Source organism: Symphalangus syndactylus, chromosome 17 (assembly GCF_028878055.3).
Source record: "Symphalangus syndactylus isolate Jambi chromosome 17, NHGRI_mSymSyn1-v2.1_pri, whole genome shotgun sequence".
Lineage (NCBI taxonomy): Eukaryota > Metazoa > Chordata > Mammalia > Primates > Hylobatidae > Symphalangus > Symphalangus syndactylus.
The window spans coordinates 81796993-81819942 of NC_072439.2; the positions used below are offsets into that span (position 1 = coordinate 81796993).

Sequence of the window (22950 nt, forward strand, 5' to 3'; positions counted from 1 at the left end):
CTTCCTCTATACTTGACTCTTGGGAATTTGATTATTAAATGTCTTGAGGTAGCCTCATTTGAGTTAAATCTGATTGGTGTTCTATAACCTTGCTGTACTTGAATATTCATTTTTTCTCTGTAGGTTTGGGAAGTTCTCCATTATTATCCCTTTGACTAAAACTTTCTACTCCTATCTCTCTCTTTGTGTCTTCTTTAAGGCCAATAACTTTCAGATTTACTCTCGTTTAACTTCTATTTTAGGGTCAGGGGTACATGAGAAGGTTTATTAAACAGGTAAACTCATGTCTTGCTGTACAGATTATTTAATCACTCAGGTATTAAGCCCAGTACTCAATAGTTACCTTTCCTGCTCCTCTCCCTTCTCCCGCCCTCCACCCTCAAATAGACCCCAGTGTCTGTTGTTTTCATCTTTGCATTTGTAAGTTCTTATCATTTAGCTCCCACTTATAAATGAGAACATGTTATATTTGATTTTCTGCTCCTGCAATAGTTTGCTAAGGATAATAACCTCCAGCTCCATCCATGTTCCAGCAAAAGATATGATTTCATCCTTTTTTGTAGTTGCATAGTATTCCATAGTGTATATGTAACCACCTTATCTTTATCTAGTCTACCATCATGGGCATTTAGGTTGATATCACATCTTTGCTGTTGTGAATAGTGTTGCAATGAATGTTCTCATGCATGTGTCTTTATGATAGAATGATTTATATTCCTCTGGGTATATATCCAGTTATGGGATTACTGAGTTTAACAGTTCTGCTTTTAGCTCTTTGAGAAATCACCATGTTGCCTTCCACAATGGTTGAACTAATTTACACTCCCACCAACAATGTATAAGTGTTCCCTTTTTCTCTGCAACCTTGCCAGCATCTGTTATTTTTTGACTTTTGAATAATAATCATTCTGATTGGTCTGAGATGGTATCTCATTGTGGTTTTGATTTACATTCCTCTAATGATCAGTGATATTGAGCGTTCTCCCATATGCTTGTTGGCTGTATGTATGCTTTCTTTTGAGAAGTGTCTGTTCATGTCCTTTGCCCACTTTTTAGTAGGATTGTTTGTTTTTCTCTTGTAAATGTGTTTAAGTTCTTTACAGATGCTGGATATTAGACCTTGTCAGATGCATAGTTAGCAAAAATTATCTCCAATTCTGTAGGTTGTCTGTTTAGTCTGTTGATTTCTTTTGCTGTTCAGAAGCTCTTCAGTTTAATTAGATCTCACTTGTCATTTTTTGCTTTTGTTGCGATTGCTTTTGGTGTCTTTGTCATAAAATCTTTGCCCATTTCTATGTCAAGGATAGTATTACCTAGGTTATCTTCAAGGGTTTTTATAGTTTTAGGTTTTACAGTTAAGTCTTTAATCCATCTTGAGTTGATTTTCATATATGGTATAAAAAAGGGGTCCAGCTTCAATCTTCTGCATATGGCTAGCCAGTTATCCCAGCACCAATTATTGAATAGGAAGTCTTTTCCCCATTGCTTGTTTTTGTCAGCTGTGTCAAAGATCAGGTGGTCATAGGTGTGTGGCCTTATTTCTGGGCTCTCTATTCTGTTCCATTGGTCTATGGGTCTATTTTTGTACCAGTATCTTGCTGTTTTGGTTACTGTAGCCCTATAGTATAGTTTGAAGTTGAGTAACATAATGCCTCCAGCTTTGTCCTTTTTGCTTAGGATTGCCTTGGCTATGTGGGCTCTTTTTTGTTTTTTTAACTTTTTTTTTTAAGTAGCTTTTTTCCAGTTCTGTGAAGAATGTTGTTGGTAGTTTGATAGAAATAGCATTGAAACTTTAAATTGCTTTGGGCAGTATAGCCTTTTTTTTTTTTTTTTCTTGAGATGGGGTTTTGCCCTGTCACCAGGCTGGAGTGCGATCTTGGCTCACTGCATCCTCTGCCTCCTGGGTTCAAACGATTCTCCTGGAGTAGCTGGGATTACAGGCGCCTGCCACCACGCCCAGCTAATTTTTGTATTTTGAGTAGAGACGGGGTTTCACCATGTTGGCCAGGCTGGTCTCGAACTGCTGACCTCATGATCCACCCGCCTGAGCTTCCCAAAGTGCTGGTATTACGATCTTGAGCCACCGCACCCAGCCTAGCCATTTTAATGATATTGATTTCTCCTATTTATAAGCATGGACTATTTTTTCATTTGTGTCTTCTCTGATTTCTTTGAGCAATGTTTTGTAATTCCCATTGTAGAGATCTTTCACCTCCCTGATTAGCTGTATTCCTAGGTATTTTATTCTTTTTGTGGCAGTTGCAAATGGGATTGCCTTTCTGATTTGGCTCTCAGTTTGACTGTTGTTGGTGTACAGAAATATTAATGACTTTTGTACATTGATTTTATATCTGGAAACTTTGCTAAAGTTGTTTATCAGCTGAAGGAGCTTTTGAGCTGAGACTATGGGGTTTTCTGATATAGAATAATGTTGTCTGCAAACAGAGATAGTTTGACTTGCTCTCTTCCTATCTGGATGACATTTATTTCTTTCTCTTGCCTGATTGCTCTGGGTAGGACTTCCGATACTTCGTTGAATAGAAGTCATGAGAGAGGGCATCCTTGTCTTGTGCTGGTTTTCAAGGAGAATGCTTCTTGCTTTTGTCCATTGAGTATAATATGGGCTGTGGGTTTGTAATAGATGGCTTTTATTATTTGAGGTAAGTTTCCTCAATACCTAGTTTATTGAGAGAATTTAACATGAAGCAGTGTTAAATTTTATTGAAAGCCTTTTCTGCATCTATTCAGACAATCATTTGGTTTTTGTCTTTAGTTCTCTTTTTATATGATGAATCACATTTATTGATTTGCATATATTGAACCAACCTTGCATCCTAGGGATGAAGCCAACTTGATCATGGTGGATTAACTTTTTAATGTGCTGCTGGATTCAGTTTTCAAGTATTTTTTTAATGATTTTTGCATCTGTGTTTATCAAGTATATTGGCCTGAAGTTTTCTTTTTGTTTTTGTGTCTTTGCCAAGATTTACTCTTTTGATGCTTTATTCTAGATCTTTTGATGTGTTTCATCATTTTTTATTCTTTTTTTGTCTCCTCTGTGTATTTTCAAATAGCTTGCCTTCAAACTCATTAATTCTTTCTTCTGCTTGATCAATTCTTCTGTGGGAGACTCTGATATATACTTCAGCATGTCAATTTTATTTTTCAGCTCCAGGATTCCTGCTTGATTCCTTTTAATTATTTCAATCTCTTTGTTAAATTTATCTGATAGGATTCTGAATTCCTTCTCTGTGTTATATTATGTTTCATTGAGCTTCCTCAAACAGCTGTTTTCAATTCTGTGTCTGAAAGGTCACATATCGCTGTCTCTCTGGGATTGTTCACTAGAGCTTTATTCAGTTTGTTTGGTGAGGTCATGTTTTCCTGGATAGTCTCAATGCTCATGAATTTTTATTGGCATCTGGACATTGAAGTGTTAGGTATTTATTTTAGTCTTTGCAGTCTGGGCTTGTTTGTACCCATCATTTCTGGAAAGGCTTTTTAGTTATTCAAAGAAATTTTGGTGTTATGATCTAAGTCTTTGGTCATTGAAGCCATAAGCCATATTAAATTTAGGGGAAGCCCAAGCCCAGTAGCACTGTGGCTATTGAAGATTCAGAGGGGTACCCTTTTAGTGTTCTTGGGTAAAATCCAGGAAAATTCTCTGGATTACCAGGCAGAGACTCTTATTCTCCTTTTACTTTCCCCATCAAAAGTGGAGTCTCTCTGTCCTGAGCTTTCTGGAGTTGGGGGAGGGGTGACACAGATACTTCTGTGGCTACCCCCAATGGCACTGCACTGGGTTAAATCTCAAGCCAACACAGCACTGGGTCTCACCCATGGCCCATAGTAAACAGTACCTGGCTGCCATCTATCTTCATTCAAGGGCCAAGGGCTCTCCAATCAGCAGGTGGCAAATCCAGATAGAGTTATATCCTTCTTTTCAGGGCAGCAAGCTCCCTCTGGCCCTGGGTGGGTCTGAAGATGCTGTGTGGGATCCAATGCCTCGATTTGGGAAACTTAGGAATCTACCTTGTGATCTATTTTGCTGTGGCTGAGTTGGCACCCAAGACACAATGCAAAGTCCTTTCCACTCTTCCCTCCCTTTTACACAAACAGAAGAGGCTCTCCTCATGACTACCACCACTTCAGGCCCATGATGAGTACTGCCTGAGTATTGCCAATGTTTATTCAAGGTCCAAGGTCTCTACAGTTAGCTTGTGGTGACTGCTAGGCCTGGGACTCTCTCTTCAGGGAAGTGGGCTCCTCTCTGGCCCAGGGCAGGTCCAGAAATGCTGTTCAACAGCCATGGCTTAGTATCAGGGATCCAAAGTACCCACTTGGTCCTCTACCCCACTGTGGCTGAGCTGGTACTCAAGCTGAAAGAGAAAGTCCCCTTTATTTTTCCCTCTCCTTTCATCTAGTGGAAGATGTTTTTCCCCATAGCCATCATAGCTGGGAATGTGCTGCGTCACACCTGAAGCCAGCACAGCTCTGAGTCTTACCTAACGCCTGTGGCAAGTACAGCCTGTCTACCACAGCTGACTGTTTGGGACCTAAAAGCTCTTTAGTCAGCAGGTGATAAATTATGCTAGGACTGTTCTTCCCTTCAAGTCAGTGAGCTCCATTTTGGCCCAGGGTGTATTTAGAAAAAAAGTCTTCCAGGATCTAGGGCCTAAAATGCAGGTGTCAGAACTCTACCTGATACCCTATTCTACTGTGTCTGAGCTGGTATCTAAGTTATGAAACAAAGTTTTCTTTACTCTGCCATTCCCTCTCCTCCCCTCCCCTCTCCTCCCCTCCCTTCCCTTCTCCTCTCCTCTCTCTTCTCCTCTCCTCCCCTCTCCTCTCCTCAAGCAGAAGGAAGTAGTCTCTCCTGGAGCTGTGAGCTGTGCTGCCTGGCGTTGGAAGAGGGGTAACACAAGCACTCCTTTGGCCACCCTGGCAAACACTTGGATGGTTACAACCTTCTTTAAACCTCCTTTTCCAGTCTAGTCCTCATTTAACCTCCACTCTGATGCAGGAGTGGTCTTTGTAAAAAAAAAAAAAAAAAAAAAAATTCCAATCATGCCCCTCCTTGCTAAATATCTTTGTAACCTTCCATTATCAAAATAGGAATTCCAGAGCTGAATCTTCATCAAAATTACCTGGAGAGCTTAAAATAACACACACACACACACATACACACACACACATATGCATGCACACATACACACACAGATATGTGTGCATATGTATGTGTACATATATATGTGGATATAAACAAATACATGTGTGTATATATTTTTTATTTATCTTGGCTCAACTCTAGGCTTACTACTTCCAAACATTTGCAAAGTAGCTCTATGGAATCTATGTTTTTTAAAAAATAAAAGTGATTCTGATATTCAATGTATCTGGGAAGCAGATATACTGCCTAGAAGATAAATTCCAAGCTTCTAGAAAGGCACAACAGAGCCTGTATGATGTGATCATTATGTCCACACCTCCCGGCTTTCTTTCTCATGCTACCTTTTCCCAGTCACACTGACTTGTTTTTCATTCTCTCACCATGCCATTTTTAGTCATGCTTAGCATATGCTCTGTCCTCTGCCTATAGGCCTCTACTCATTTTGCTTCAACTTTGTTTATCTCATAAGCTCTTGCTTATTACTTATGCCTCAGTTCAAATGTTGTCTTCTCTGACTTTTAAAAAGAAATGTCTCCAGGAAATTTAAAAGATCCTTTTTCATGCTTTCAGGCATTCTTGTTCCCACCTCTGTTGCTATATTCAACATGATGTAAATATTTATGTCCTCACTTCTCCTCAAATCAGTTCAAAGACTAAAGTCTTTTTTTATTAACAATGCAAGCACCTATTATAACATCATGTAAATGGAGGTGCTCCAATGTTGAATTCAGTGACTGAATGAACAAATATAGGTTAATGAGCTCTTGCCATTCAAATAGCAAATATACAAAAATTAGAAGATCCAACTCAACTGCTTTACTGTTTATTGATTCAACTAACATGGATGATCACATTCAATGGCCCATGCATGGTGCTTGGTATTTCCCTCTACAGTATCTTGTTAAATCTTCTTAATGATCCATGGGAAGGCATAGGATTTATTTATCTGTACTTAACCTTATAGTTGAGGTAAAGACAGAACTCAGACCCGGATCTTCTGTCTTAATTCTGTAAGTTCTTTCTTCACACTCTCATAGCTTTACTTCAGTAATAATAACAACCATATCAGAGAAAATTCTTTTGGGACTCAGAAGAATGAATTGAGGCCATGTCCCATTACATTCTAGAAGAATATTTTTCAGGATTTGTTTTATAAACATTTCAATAAACATTTTCATTTGAAGCAGGTCTTAATAGACATTCATGTCCTGACCAAACAATTTTCTTCTTCTGTTATGGGAACTTGAGCTATAAAAGCAAGAGGCATGAAAGAATATCAGCAAAGCACTTTATGACAACCATCCTGGTGAGCCAGTAACTCAGAGAAAGGTAATTACAAGAATCATCAGAAAGTGTTCTCAGCCCTAATAAAAGCTTTTCCTTGGGGAAGCTCTTGCTGGTAGTTATTCACACAAATTATTTCTCAGAAGCCCACAGCAGATTGCCTAGACCAATTTTCAATTAAACTTCAGTGCTTTCAAAGTGGTGAAAGAGTGAAAGACTTTTTTTTTTTTTTAAGAGAGCCGTTTTCTGCTAATAAATAACTATGTGCCATGGTATGAAATTTAATAGTAGTTGTGGCATTGTATAACAAAAAGTAAATTGCAGTATATGAACTTAACAAATTCTTGGTCTAGATGCTGCTAGCATATTCTTTCCTAGAGGCGTCAAGCAGTGACAAATCATGAAAAAGGTACTGCCTTGGCTCTTGATTCCATAGCAGACTGTAGAGGCATCTAAAGTAAGGCTAATCATCTTAGCAAGAATTATGAGTGAGGTCTCTGTTATGGCTTTCCCTGCATTTGTGTGTACTAACATATTATTGGTGGATATTAATGTGAAACTTATTAATAATATCATAGCCAAAGCCTCTATAAATATAATTGATATGCCCACTCTATATTTCCATTGCTTATTTTGTATTTTGACCTTTAATGAAAGCTAATATATCACAAAAATGTATTGATATGATTATCTTAAAAAGCTATAATTTCCTTGAGGGTAGGGACTGTGATTTGATATTTTTTGTTTTATTAATATTTGAATGAATGAAATAATGGAATATGTATCATTGCATTTTTGATCATGAATAATAAACATTTGCTTTTGCCAGCCTGGCATCATTTCTTTCTTCTTCTGGCAATGCCATTTCCATTAGCCTATGGAAAATCACTCCTTCCTCACTCTCAATGCACATAGTTTGGAAATGGGATGGGGTGGGGTGGGGTAGAAAAATAACTTTAACATTAATCCTAGACATGGCAAAACTATATATTCCCTTCCTTTGACTCAGTGATTCACAGATAGGCATGTAAGTAAAATTAGTTCAAATGGAGTGAATCTTGGGACTTTTGCTGGGTTCACTGGAAAACAGTTACTCTATTTTCAGATTGGTGAAATAATAGAACTAATCATAGAGTGCTTGGTGGTAATAACAGAACCATATGGAAGAAGAATAGTCAAGAATGAAGCCAGTGTAGAAGGATGTCTTAATCAGTTGGGGCTACATAACAAGACACTGTAGAATGAGTGGCCCAAATTGCAGAAATTTCTTTCTCACAGCTCTGAAGGCTGGAAAATCTGAGATTAGGGTGCCAATATAGGGTTCAGGAAAGGGTCCACTTCCTGATTGACAGATAGCCACTTTCTTGCTGTATCCTGGCAAAAAACAGAGAGGGAGAGCAAGCTCTCCTGAGCCACTTTCTTGCTGTATCCTGGCAAAAAACAGAGAGGGAGAGCAAGCTCTCCTGAGTCTCTTCTTATAAGGGCACTAATTCCATCATAAGGGCTTTACTCCCACAAACTAATTACCTCCCAGTGACCTCGTCTTCAAATACCGTCACACTGGGGATTAGGGTTTCAACATATACATTTTGGGGGAACACAAAATGCACACATAGTCTATAACAAAGAGAAGCAAAATTGGAAAAGAGAGACTCTAGATGCATGCAGTTGGGCACCAATACCAGCTGTGCTTTGGGCTTCTCATTTATGTGAGCTAATAATTTCCCAATTACTTGACCAGTTTGACTTGAGTTTGTATCTTTGACTCCTGTACTGTTTTTACTAAGGTTTAAAAAATCTTTCAGATTAGATTCCAATGACACCCTGTGATGCCAGAATAGTCAGCATGGGCTAATTGGCCTTAGCCATTCTCCAACACACCAGAAATTTGGTGTTTGTCAAATGAATAAATAAACAAACAAATAGATAACTAAGTTGATACATAGATAAATAGATGAAGGGATAATCTGCAAAAGGACGTGATTCACGGGCCTGAAAATAATTGATTATTTAGCCAAATGCTCCTGTATCCATCATCCCGCACGGAGCTTTTCGAGGCCAGGTTATCTTCTTGTGTTCAACATGGCACTGAAATACTTAATCAGCTTCTTGAAGTACTTCAGAGGGTTACAATTCATGGGCCTAGCACATCTAGGTCAACAAGTCAAGTTATGTATCTTACAGGCGAGAGAATGGAAGGCTGACATTTCCCAGGGTTTTTCTCATCTCCACTTTATAGGTTTGAGAAATTAGTCATTTTTGATGCTGAGTTTCCTCATCAATAAAGGGGAAAGATTTATCTGCTATACGTATAGCAAAGAAAAGAAGATTGAATAAGGCAGAACTTTTGGTGTTAAAGCTTCAGTGGTGGTTTTATTTTTATTATTTTTGTATAAAAGAATACTGGAGAACAAAATACTGGAGACTTTAGTGAAGAGCCTCAGGACTTTGCCTGAAAATTAGCTGTATATTCTAGGATACAATTTCAACTCGTGGTATTTGTTTCACTACTTGAAAGGACTGACTGAGGAGATATAATCAAGAGCTGAGGGAAGAAAATACAAGTCAGTTTAAATGTGACAAGGGATTTTGGGTCAGTGAAGTCAGTCAATCTTGCTTAGAGAAGTAATCAATAGAAGAGCCACAAGAAAAGGGAGGAAGATCTCTGCATAGGTCAGCATAAATTTAGAAAACATTATATAATTTTAGAATTTAGAGCTACAGACATAGTCAGCTCCATTAGAATGTACCCAAAACAGGATTTGAATCTCACCCTTCTTATAACCCCCCACCACCTCCACCTTTTGGAAATTGAGAAAGACATAAAACCTTGATTTTTGTAACATGGAAATAAAAATAATTTTTGCATCTTATTATTGCTTAGTTGTTAAAATAAATCATATGATGAACATTATTATAGTTAACATTAACTTAATTTAGTATCTAACATGGGCCAAGCACTGTCCTAAGTGGCCAGTGGATGGTCTCATTTAGTTCTCAGGAAAACCCAATGAAGTAGGGGTACTATTATTCATATTTTACAGATAAGAAAAACAGAGTGGGCATGGAGTGTCACACAGCTCATGCACTTTGCCTAAGCTGCACAGCTAGGAAGTGACAAAGCAGGTTTTTCACTGAAGTAGTCTACTCTAGAATTCTGCCAGGATTTTAAGTTTCTCTGTATTGGTTTTCTCCCAGAACAGATAGCAAAAACTTAATATATGTACGTAAGTTGACATCAAACCATGCGCACATTCATGCTGTGGAAGATGAACGGGGTTACCCAAATGGGAATAAAATATAGCAGAGAGGTGACTTGTCCATGGCTTCATTTTCACAAATGTAGTGTTAATTCAAGATCTAGGTGCCTTGCTCTAGACCTCATGCTGGATCCATTTTTTTCCTCTATCCGTGCTGGCTTCTTTCCCTATCTAAAATAGTAGCTCCCTTATCTCCTGCCTCTACAGTTTGAAGCAGAATGGTGAATGAATTTACGCAGCAGCATCTATGTAACATTCGCCACATTTCTTAAACTGTGATGCCTACAGCAGGCACCACCTTAAATCATCAATTTACTGAGATTTTGTCGCATCCAGCAAAAAGAGCCTGAACTTTGGGCACTGACCTCATGCCTACATGAACTCTGGTTCATACGATGCCTTATGCATACTGCATAAATATTTAAAAGATGACCTAGATAATCTTTTGTTGTATAACTTCTTGAGGTCCTGAAGTCTTTAAACTATTAAAGAGAAGATTAAGAAGAGAGAGGCAACCTTTAGCAGATATTAAAACATAAAATAATAATACTTAAACTAGCATGGTAGGGCATAGGAATAGACAGATCACTGGAACAGAACCTGAAGCCCAGGTACAAATACAGCAAATAATCTAGTATATTGTAAAGGTACTTAAATCCATAGGGAAAAGATGACTTACTCAATAAATACTTTCAGGGGAAATAAGTAGCCATGTAAGACAATAAAATTGAAATCATATCCTAAGTCTCATGCCTAGATAAATTCCAAAAATATCAAAATTTTAAATGTAAAATTTTAAGGAAGGGCCAAGATGGCTGATTAGAAGCAGCTGCAGTCCATGGCACTTACAGAGAGGCATGAAAGGAGCCAGTGAATTCAGCACCTTCAACTGAAATATCCAGGTTCTTGCACTGGGAATGATTAGGCAAATAACCCATGGAGAATGAAGAAAAGCAGGGTGGGGCAATGGCCCATCTGGGAGCCACATAAAGTCAAGGCAACCCCCACACCCAGCCAAGGGAAGCAGTGAGTGATTGTGCAACCCTGCCCAGGAAACCAGGAATCTCCCACAGATCTTTGCAGCCCACGGATCAGGAGATCCCCTTGTGAGCCCACGTCACCAGGGCCTTCGGTCCCATATACAGAACTGTGTGGAGTCTTGGCAGAGCAGCCACTCAGGCACGCATAGAGACCGAGTTTTACATACTCCGGCTCTGGGATCTGCAGCAAGATGGGAGATCCATGTGTATATATCTCTAGGAAGCGGACTGAATCCAGGGAGCCAAAGAGCATCGTTCTGCAGGCCCCACTTCCATGACACCTCACAGATTAAGACCCACTAGCTTGGAATTTCAGGCAGCCAAAGCCAACAGGCAGGAGTCTGCCGAATCAGGACTAAATTCCTGAGGGGAGGGGCGGTTGCTATGTCTGCAGGTTGGTAGACTGAGCCATTCCAGCCTGCTGGCTTTGAAGAATACAGATGATCTGGAATAGGAAGGGTCCCTGACAACACAATCCAGCTGCCTTGCCAGATTGCGGACAGGCTGCTTCTTTAAGTGGGACCCTGATCCATTCCTCCTCACTGGGCAGGACCTCCTTGTGGGGGCTTCAGCCACTCTAGCCAGGGCTCTATGGATGGACAGAGCCCTGATCTCTTCCTGGGATGAAGCTCCTGGAGGGAGGGGTGACCACCATATCAGTTGTTTGGTAGACTCAGCTGTTCCAGCCTGCAGGCTTTGGAGAACACAAATGGTTCAGATGAGGAAGGGTCCCCTACATTGCAGCACAACTGCTCTTCAAAAAAGCAGCCAGACTGCTTCTTTAAGGAGGTTCCTGATCCCATTCCTGCTGATTGGGCAAGACCTCCCAATAGGGCTCTCCAGCCACCTCCTACAGGAGCATTCGGGCTGGCAGCAGGTTGGTGGCTCCATGAGACAGAGCTTCCAGAGGAAGGAGTGGGCCACTATCTTTGCTGTTTCACAGACTTCACTGGTGATACTTCCAAGTATGGGAAAAGCTGAGGCAACTACGGTCTGGAGCAGACCCCCAGCAAACTGCAGCAACCCTACACAAAAGTGGCCTGACTGTTAAAGAAAAACAAACAAACAGAAAACAACATCAACCAAAAAAACCCCATTAAAAACCCCAAAGGTCAGCAACCTCAAAGATCAAACATAGATAAGCCCACAAAAATGAGAAAGAATCAATGCAAAAACACTTAAAATTCAAATAGCCAGAGTTCCTCTTTTCTTCCAAATGACCACAACACCTCTCCAGCAAGGACACAGAACTGAGATAAGGCTGAGATGGATAAATTTACAGGCTTCAGAAGGTGAGTGATAATGAACTTTGCTGAGCTAAAGGAGCATGTTGTAACCCAATGCAAAGAAGCTAAGAATCATGATAAAACAGTACAGGAGCTGATAGCCAGAATAGCCAGTTTAGAAAGGAAAATAACCAACCTGATGGAGCTGAAAAACACAACATGAAAACTTCACAATGCAATCACAAGTATCAATAGCAAAACAGACCAAGTGAAGGAAATAATCTCAGAGCTTGAAGAATATCTTTCTGAAATAAGAGAGGCAGATAATAATAGAGAAAAAAGAATAAAAAGGAATGAAGAAAAACTTAGAAAAATATGGAATTATATAAAGAGACCAAACCTACGACTGATTGGGGTACCTGAAGAAGGCGGGGAGAATGGAACCAAGTTGGAAAACATACTTCAGGATATTATCCAGGAGAAATAAAGACAAAAACCACGTGATTATCTCAACAGATGCAGAAAAGGCCTTTGATAAAGTTCAACATCCCTTCATGTTAAAAACTCTCAACGAACTAGGTATTGAAGGAACATGCCTCAAAACAATAAGAATCATCTATGACAAACCCACAGCCAATATCATACTGAATGGGCAAAAGCTGAAAGCATTCTCCTTGAAACCCGGCACAAGACAAGGATGCCCTCTCACCACTCCTATTCAACATAGTATTGGAAGTTCTGGCCAGGGCAATCAGGTAAGAGAGAGCAAGAAAGGGTATTCAAATAGGAAGAGAGGAAGCCAAATTATCCTTGTTTGCAGACGACATGATCCTATATCTAGAAAACTCCATTGTCTCAGCCCTAAAGCTTCTTAATCTGATACATAACTTCAGCAAAGTCTCAGGATACAAAATCAATGTGCAAACATTGTTAGCATTCCTACATACCAACAACTTGCAAGCAGAGAGCCAAATCATCAACTCCCTCCATTCACAATTGCTACAAAAAGAATAAAATACAGCTAACAAGGGATGTGAATAACCTCTTCAAGGAGAACTACAAACCACTGCTCAAAGAAATCAGAGAGGACACAAACAAATGGAAAAACATTTCATGCTCATGGATAGGAAGAATCAGTAATGTGAAAATGGCCATACTGCCCATAGTAATTTACAGACTCAATGCTATTCCTATCAAACTACCGTTGACATTCTTCACAGAGTTAGAAAAAAACTATTTTAAAATTCATATGGAACCAAAAAAGAGCCTGTATAGCCAAGACAATCCTAAGCAAAAAAGAACAAAGCTGGAAGCATCACACTACCTGACTTCAAACTATACTACAAGGCTACAGTAATCAAAACAGCATGGTACTGGTACCAGAACAGACACATAGACCACTGGAACAGAATAGAGAACTCAGAAATAAGACTGCACGTCTACAATCATCTACTCTTGGGCAAACCTGACAAAAACAAACAATGAAGAAAAGATTCCCTATTCAATAAATGGTGCTGGGAGAACTGGCTAGCCATATGCAGAAAATTGAAACTGGACCCCTTCCTTACACTATATACTAAAATCAACTCAAGATGGATTAAAGACAAAAATTAACTCAAGATGGATTAAACACTTAAATGTAAAACCCCAAACTATAAAAACTCTAGAAGAAAATCTAGGCAATACTGTTCAGGACATAGGCATGGACAAAGATATCATGATGAAAATGCCAAAAGCAATTGAAACAAAAGCAAAAATCGGCAAATGGGATCTAATTAAACTAGAGAGCTTCTGCACAGTAAACTAAACTATCATCAGAATGAACAGACAATCTACAGAATGGGAGATAATTTTTCCAATATTTTTATCTGACAAAGGCCTAATATCCGGAGTCTCCAAGGAACTTAAACGAACTTACAAGAAGAAAACAACCCCATTAAAAAGTGGGCAAAGGACATAAACAAACACTTCTCAAAAGAAGACATACATGCAACCAATAAACATGAAAAAAAGCTCAACATCACTGATCATTAGAGAAATGCAAATCGAAATCACAATGAGATACCATCTCACACTAGTCAGAATGGCTATTATTAAAAAGTCAAAAACAATAGATTCTGGTGAGGCTGCAGAGAAAAAGGAATGCTTTCACACTGATGGTAGAAGTGTAAATTCATTCAACCACTGTGAAAGACAGTATGGCGATTCCTCAAAGACCTAGAGGTAGAAACACCATTTGACCGAGCAATCCCATTACTAGGTATCCAGCAATCCCATTACTAGGTATAAACCCAAAGGAATAGAAATCATTCTATTATAAAGATTCATGCATGCATATGTTCATTGCAGCACTATTCACAATAGCAAAGACATGGAATCAACATAAATGTCCACCAATGATAGACTGGATAAAGAAAAAGTGGTACATATACATCATGGATTACTATGAAGCCATAAAAAGGAATGAGATCATGTCCTTTGCAGGGACACAGATGGAATTGGAAGCCATTAGCCTCAGCAAACTAATGCAAGGACAGACAACCAAACACTGCCTGTTCTCACGTATAAGTTGGAGCCAAATGATGAGAACACATGGACACATGAGGAGAAACAACTCACACTGGGGCCTGTTGGAAGGGGTCCCAACAGGAAGCATAAGGAAGAATAGTAGGGATTCTGGGCTTAACACCTAGGTGGTGGGATGATCTGTGCAGGAAACCACCATGGCACACATACACCTATGTAACAAACCTGCACATCCTGGACAAGTACCCCTGAACTTCAAATGAAAGTTGAAGAAAATTTTTTAAAAAATTTAAATGTTTAAGAAGAGGAGAATGATCAAATAATCCAAGATTGGGGAAGGCCTTTCTAGCTATGACATAAAACTCAAAAGCCAGAAAGATAAAGATTGATAAATTTACTTTCATCTATGTTTTAAATGGCAAAGATTGAACATATTCTAAGACAAATGACAAATATATAATAGGAAGATATTTGCAACTAAAGTAACAAATAAAGAGCCAGTTTTCCTAAAATATAAAGAACTTCCACAAATTAATTTAAAAAAAAAGACACTGACCCAACTGGAATAAACAGACAAAGAATATGAATTAGGAGGTCACAAAAAAGGAAATATAAATAATACTTTAATATGAAAGTGTTTGTCATCATTTATATGGTATTTATATTACATTTATATTACATGACAGATTTTTCACTCAGCAAAGAACAAAATTTTGATGATGCACTGTGATGGTGAGAATGTGGAGAAACAGATACTCTCCTTACATTGATGGTGGGAGTGTAAATTATCCTATGGAGGACAGCTTGGCAATATCCATCAAAATTACAAATGACATATATCCTTTGATCCAACAATTCCACTTGTAGGAATGTATCCTATACATGAGGGAATTGATATGGAGTTTATCTATCTATCTATCTATCTCTCTATTGTAGTATTTTCATATGGTTAAAAAGACAAAATATAAAAATGGTCAAAAGTGAAAAGCCTCCTTCCCATCCATGTTCTCTGGCCACTCAGTTCCTTTCCCTATATTCAGTTCTCCTGTATTTTAACAAATGCTGTCCACGTTATCTGACAGATATGAAGCTCTCAGTAAAGGCCATGACTTCGGTTCATTTTGTTGCCCAGATAGTTTGATCTCTAAAATGGTCAGATGTCATATTATATAATATATACATATATACATACATATATATATATATATATATATATATATATATATATATATATATAAACTCCAATATATCCTTAAGTGAAGATATATGGGTACACCATCATACATAAAATATATTTAGGAAAATACACGAGAACTGAATATACAGAAAGTTCTATAGCGGCCAGAGAACATGGATGGAAAGGAGGCTTTTCATACTTGACCATTTTTATATTTTGTATTTTTAACCATATGAAAGTGCTACCGTGTCATCAAATAAATGAAATGTAAAATAAAAAATAAGCATTAATCCTCCATATATATGGCCACATTTTAAAATAGATTTTATGAGTTTATGATTGATAAAACGTGTTAAGGGAGTGCTGAAATAATTTTAGAATAAGTATGATTTTTAGCAGTGTTATTCGATAAGCACAGACCTCACCTTCTTTTTATCCTCTTAAATTCCAATTTAAAAGGTAAAAAAAGTAAACAAATGAATTTTTTTAGCTGCCTCAGAAACCAAGGCTAAGTATCACTATTTACCAGGCATTTGAAAAATATGTATAAGGTAAAATATTGATTCGATTGATGGGAAAAGATGGGAGATCTATGGTCTTGTTCTTGGTAGCCAAACAGGAAAAATCCCCAATTTACATGGCACAGCTATCTAAGAGACAAAGGTTTTCTGACCTGTATATGGAGAGCAAGGACAATCTCAGGGATTCTTTGGTGGTGTCTCTTTGGCGTCCCCTCATGTTTATAGATTGGCTGCAATAAAAGTACCTGGAAAGGCCCCAACCTGGATCCAGACAAAAATTGTCACTTAACAGAGTTCCAGTACAGTGAGGGGCCTTTCCTCAGGGATGCTGTCAGTGTTATCTTACAGATATGAAGCTCCTAGTAAAGGCCATGACTTTGGTTCATTTTACTGCCCAGACAGTTTGATCTCCAAAATGGTCAGATGTCAATATTTATATATTTTTAAATGTTATGCCACCGATCTGAAAGCAAAGCCCTCTTTGGAATTTTTGAATTAAATTTAACTCCGATTTGACTTCAGGATCACTATGGACAGACACAAAACTTCCTCCCTATGGATTAGTAAACAAGGAAAATCATAGAACTTATAAACAACTCTGTGGCTTGAGATACCGTGAAGACTTACAGGAAGACTTACAGGAGTTGACTCGCTCTGCAATAATAAAAGCATTATATGCGGCCATTTATCTGACTGCTCTTAGCTTCATCTTGCCCTTTCAAGCTTTGCTATATATTACAGGGAAATGGAAGTCTGAAAGCTACCTTTCACAGACTCCCTTACTAGCATGGTTCTTCTGGTTAGGGTCTATCAATGAAAAGCACTGTAGGAAATTAGACTGAAAGGCATGAGGAAGAGAGAAGTAATTTTTCTTCCTATTTTAGGTTTTTGATGGCTTCTCCAGCAGTGATGGCTGCACAGGAAAAATGCAGGCTCCTGGGTTCTTCAGATGTAATTTCAGCAGCAGTGCAAAGTGAGTGCTCTATCATCCCCATCAACATAGTGCTCAGGTGCTCTGGCTCCAGCAGCAGCTGTATTCGAAGTATTTGAGATCCTGCAGCATCAGTGGAAATATGAGTTCCAAGCTTCTGCCATGGAAGTAGCAACAGTGGTGATAATGGTGGTAGCAGATGCTCCCGTAGCCTTAGTGATGAAGTTATTGTGGGCACTATATACTCTCCCCATTTGTCCTTCAGCTTAAGTGGGTGGTGGCTTCCTGAGTTACTAATAATATCCTTTTTTTAAAAAAAATTATTTAACCCTACTATCATTTTTGTAACCGATGTCTTATATTAAATTTCCATTGATTGAAAAACCTAGCATAATTTCTTTTCCTTACTGACTTACATACAAAGCAGAAGAATATTTAGGAGATTTATAATATTTGGATTCAAGGAGATTTAAGATGTAAGAGAATGTACTTTTTTCAAATCAGTTTGAGATACCATAGAAAAGCAACCATGTAAAATAAAGAAGTGCCACATGGAGATGAAAAATAATATTGCTATATTTTAAAGCACCATGAAAACTCAGCAGAAGAGCAAAATAAGGCACTAACACATTACTCTGAAAACTGATTAAAAAGGTAAAGGATCAAGCATTTATTTTCCTTTTCCTGCATAAACTGTATTTCAGGGTAACCAAATAGCTATTGAAGGAATATTATTCTTTAATAAAATTATCATAGCTAATATATGCAGGACAAATGACAGAATTAGAAAATTGCAATTTTGCAATACCAACGGAATAATGGATCTAGGTTACAATCAACAGTGGCTGCTAAAACCATTAAGTGAATGGTTAATGGAAAATTATAATGGACAGATCCTAGCTGACCACCTGAGCCCCCTAATTAATCTTAATATCACCAAAAGTAGACCAGATATTATGTGCACATAATGTAAAGCCACAGAAATTATATGACACCTCTTATAAAACATTCCTGAAAAAAGACTTTATCTAATGAAGCCTGTAAGTATAACTACTAATTCAAAGAAAAAAGAGAGAGAAGAGAATATGCTAATTTACACAAAAAGGACAAAAAGCAAAATCCAGAATGTGGGAAGTTTTAGCTCTTCCCCAAAATAAATTATATTGGAAAGAAATGGGGAGAACACACTAATAATCATTAGAAGAGCAATCAATCGTTATAATGTGTGGCCCTTATCAACAGGAAAAAGATAGTTCTTTGGAGAACTCCAGCAAATTAGACACAGACAAGTCACTAGATGATATTAAACAATTATTGTTAATTGTGTTGGGTGTGATAATGTTATTTTGTATGTGTTTTAAGAAAAATCCCTTTTTCATAGGTATGAAGTCTTTACGGGAGAAATAATATAATGCATGGAATTTGCTTTAAAATGCTCCAGTATCTCCTTTCTATTAAAAGAAGAAAAAAAGAGTTTTGGAGTGGGAAGAGATTAAACAAGAACAGCAGACTGGTTATAACTGTTGTAGTTGTGTGGACTAAATATGAGAACTCATTTTATTATTTTTCTGTATGACATTTTTTCTAATGAACAATTTAAAATAATTTTGTTTACAAAATGTTTTTATGTCTCATGTTTTTTGTTTGTAATTTTAAGTTAACAGCTAATTCCCATACTTATAAAATATTTAAAACCATAGCAAATATTAGGATGTGTTATCCCAATTAGTTTGAGTTTCAAGTTTATGCTGAGAAGCACTGCAGTGCTCTAACTGCACATCAGGATAGATAATTCATAAAGACAACGTTTAAAAGACATCCCTGCTTTAAAACAAGATAAATACTTCAATTGACCAGAAGTGGAATGTAACACGGAGTAATGTGAGAGGGGCTGAGGCTGCAGGCCTTTTGCAGTTTGGGTTGTTTACACTAGACACACAAAGAAAAATATTTGTTTACCAGCCTGTCACCATTATAAGACGGTGAGCTGCTTAAAGATGGAGGCCATCTGTCTTCCTCTTAATATGCCTTGAAAAGTGCCTAGAACATATTAGGAAATAATTCAGTAAATAATGAGCAAACAAAAAGCTCAAAGAAAAGGATGCAAGGGTCAAACAAAAGCAAGCTTAACTTTGCACAAGCACTAAATGGGTATGTGTTATTAGTCTTCTGTTAATAGAATAGTGAAAAAAGTCCTCTCTGTAGGACTCAAGAGCTCCTAGACAATGTTTTTTTGTTTTTTTTGTTTGTTTGTTTGTTTTTGCTTCTCACAGGAAGAAGATTGATAGAAGACTGTGGCCATGATTTACTGCCTGAAGCAAAGTACTGCCAGCCAAGGTACCCCTTTGAAAAAGAAAGATGGCAAATCTGCAATGGGAAAGAAGAATGCGTAACAGTCACAGATCTCTGCTTGAAACCTCTTTGTTTAGAAATCCTGTTTGCTCCTTGTGGTGATAGACATATATATGCGTGTGTATATGCAAATAAATCAGAGGGAAATGCATCCTTTTACATCACAAATAAGGTGAAAATGAATATTATTGGACCTGGACCACAACTTCTGCCCCAGTCAAGGTATAAAAGAAATCAATGTTACCCTCTCTTTTACCTGGAACTGTCCCCGTTTTTCTCTTAAGGGCTTGTCTGGATGTTGCTGGCCATCTCCCACGCACGTTTCTTAATTTACTAACACCAGCTATATATTTTCCAGGATCATGCTGTTTGGACTATCAGACAGGAATTGAGGAGAGAGCTACAATCATTGTGGAAAATATCTGGATACTGCTTACATGATATGTTACCAATAATAAAGAAAGCAAAATTCTCTCTATCTCATTTTTTAATCATAAAAGCCACATTATGGTTTATCCAGAGAGAAGAGGTAGCCTTATAATGGTAGGCCCTAGCAAACCACCTCAAAATGAAATGCTGAGCTGCTTATATGTTACGAATCTGGGTGAGATTTGGCCTTTACCCATCACATAAATGCTCAGTTGCTGAATGATATGCAAGACAAGTCATTATTTCCTAAAAGGAACTCTTCCAAGTTATATTGAGAGAAGAATTATGGACTTTTGCATTTGTTGCTCATTTTAATTAATAAAAAGTAAAATACTAACATCCACACACTTATGGCATCACTTCATTTATATAAAATGCCTTAGCTAAGTATTGAAAGCTAAGTTCTAATGTAAATTCTGACTGGCCAGTTGTGTGATTTTGGGAAAGTCACCTGACACCTTGAGCCTAAGTTTTCATACTTCTAAAATGAGGGGGTTGGGTGAAGGCTCAATTGGGTGGTCTTTAAAGTTTTTTTTTTTATTTTTAGCTCTGTCATGTGAATTTAGGCTCTATAATGTATGTGAGTAAATTATATAAGGATTTAAAATGGCACATGGACATGCAGAGAAGTCAACGAATAATAATTTTGAGAATTTGGAATACCCACTGTTGTGTGAAATGATACAGCAAGAGAGAGAAAGAAAAAGAAACAAAGAGTGTTCTTTGCTTTTTATTTTCACTGAAGTTCATAAAATGATCCAATTTAAGAGCTATGGAAGATAGAAAATGAATTAAATTTTAAGTATTAAGTGTGGATGAACAAGATCTTTTAAGTATAAGATATAAAGTTACCCAACTTTTAATTGTAAAGGTCACTTTACCAGTATGAACTTCTCTGAACAATAATAACCACATTACTACTCATTTATATATTTGTAATTAGTTGCTTCTCTTTCTTTGGAGGGTTGACAGGCACTTTGGTTTGTCAGCCACCAAAACTAATTGTAATCATATGTGATTATTTGTATGCATATGTGTGTGTGCATGTGTTTTTAATCCTCCTATTACAAGTCAGCAATCAGGAACACAAACTACACAAATCCAGATACTGTTGCTAATACATAGCCTCAAGAGATTGGCATCAGAATTCCTAAAGTCTGCAGATATGGTCCTTAGATGTGAATAAATGACACTCATTTATAACCTGCTACCTCCTTTTGGCACATCATAATTTTATCTTCAAAGTCTTGTGACATGACTTACTCTGTTTTCAGTCCCTGCAAAGTTGTGTAGTTAAAGTGGGAGTGGTATCAGCAAAAAGTGAGAGGGTGATTGATATGGTATGTAATTACTTTAGGTATAAAGACTTTGGCATGTTGTTTATGAGAATATCTTGTTAGAAAGTCATCAAACGATGTATTGGAGGGATAGGATATTTTTTAACATTGCTATTTAAAATTTTGTTTTACTATAGATTGAGAGTCAAAAAAAAATTGCAGTGTAACTTTTTAAAAATTTAGGAATAAGAGGCAGTGTGGTATAGTGTTGAGAACGCTGGGCTGAGAATCAGAAGAACTTTTACCTATTTTGTGCTTCCTCACTTCAAGCTGTGTGAGCTTGGGCAAACCTTTCTACCTCTCTGGGCTTTGTTTTTCTCATCTGTAAGCTGAGGATAATATGACTGGATTTGTCTACCCCACAGGGATGTTAGGGGCTCCAATAAGATATAGGACATGAGAACACATTTGCTTGTGGTAAAGCAAATAACTGATACAAATGATTCTTTCTCATTATTATCAAGAGACATATGTTATTGATAGTTCTTATCATCACAGCCACAGAAGTGTTTAGAAAAGCCAGATTCCCTTGTCCTAGTGTCTGTTCATGAAATGTGAACTCTAATTTCACAAGTCACACAATTTCCCTGGATTCTACATACAATTCCTCCATGTTTTCTAAATATTTTAAAGAGAATGGCTTAAATACACTATAGTTCTTCTCCTGATTCAAAAGTATTTGGATGATTTTAAAGACCTGCTTTACCTAACTACTGAAAATACCTTTCATCTTGAAGACCAAAGGAATGTGCGTCCAGTTTGTTAGTCTTAAAATGTATATGTGGACCAGGCGCGGTGGTTCACGCCTGTAATCCCAGCACTTTGGGAGGCCGAGGCGCGCAGATCACGAAGTCAGGAGATTGAGACCATCCTGGCCAATATGGTGAAACCCCATCTCTACCAAAAATACAAAAATTAGCTGGGCGTGGTGGCACATGCCTATAATCCCAGCTACTCAGGAGGCTGAGGCAAGAGAACTGCTTGAACCAGGGAGTCGGAGGTTGCAGTGAGCAGAGATCGCACCACAGCACTCCAGACTGGTGACAGAGCAAGACTCCGTCTCAAAAAAAAAAAAAAAAAAGTATATGTGGCTTTATGTGTTCAAAACTGATGCCAAACCTCACCTCACAAACATTCTCTGCTTGTACTATCAGAATCACATCTACCTTCATTGAAATCACTTCAAGATGTTGCTTTCTTACGGCTTCCATTCACTCTGCCAACAACGCAACAGCCAAAGCAACAAGCACGAGAGCCTCCATACATTGACCTCTGACCTACGGGATGCTTACGTATTTTACTTCGTTTCTTTCTTATGACTATCCAACAATGATGATGTTAGTTCCTCATTTTACAGAAAAGAAAACTGTGGCTTATAAAGGGTAAGTAACTTCCTGAAGGATACATAGTAAACAGTGGAGCTAAGAATTGAATTCAGAGACACTTAACAGCAAAGTCTGTGTGGGCTCAACACCAGAATATCTCCTGCTCCCCTGTCCCCTTTCTTTCTTCCTACAGCTACATATTTTATTAAACCCTGAGTATCTGGCTTCCTCTGGTGATATACTCAACATTTTCAAAACAGCCCAAATACACATAATGATAATTTTTGCCTGTCAGCATTTCAGCATTTTATTTTTAATTCTGAGAGGATCCTATCAAATTTGATAAGCTTGATATGTTCTGTAAACCCCTGC

At 37.8% G+C, this 22950-nt stretch overlaps 1 protein-coding gene across 3 annotated transcripts in view; it reads right to left on the reverse strand.

Moving 5' to 3' along the window:
* The window catches only part of PEX5L (peroxisomal biogenesis factor 5 like), a 686817-nt gene that overhangs the window by 300124 nt on the left and 363743 nt on the right, over positions 1-22950 (reverse strand). The gene's annotated exons all lie outside the window — the stretch shown is intronic.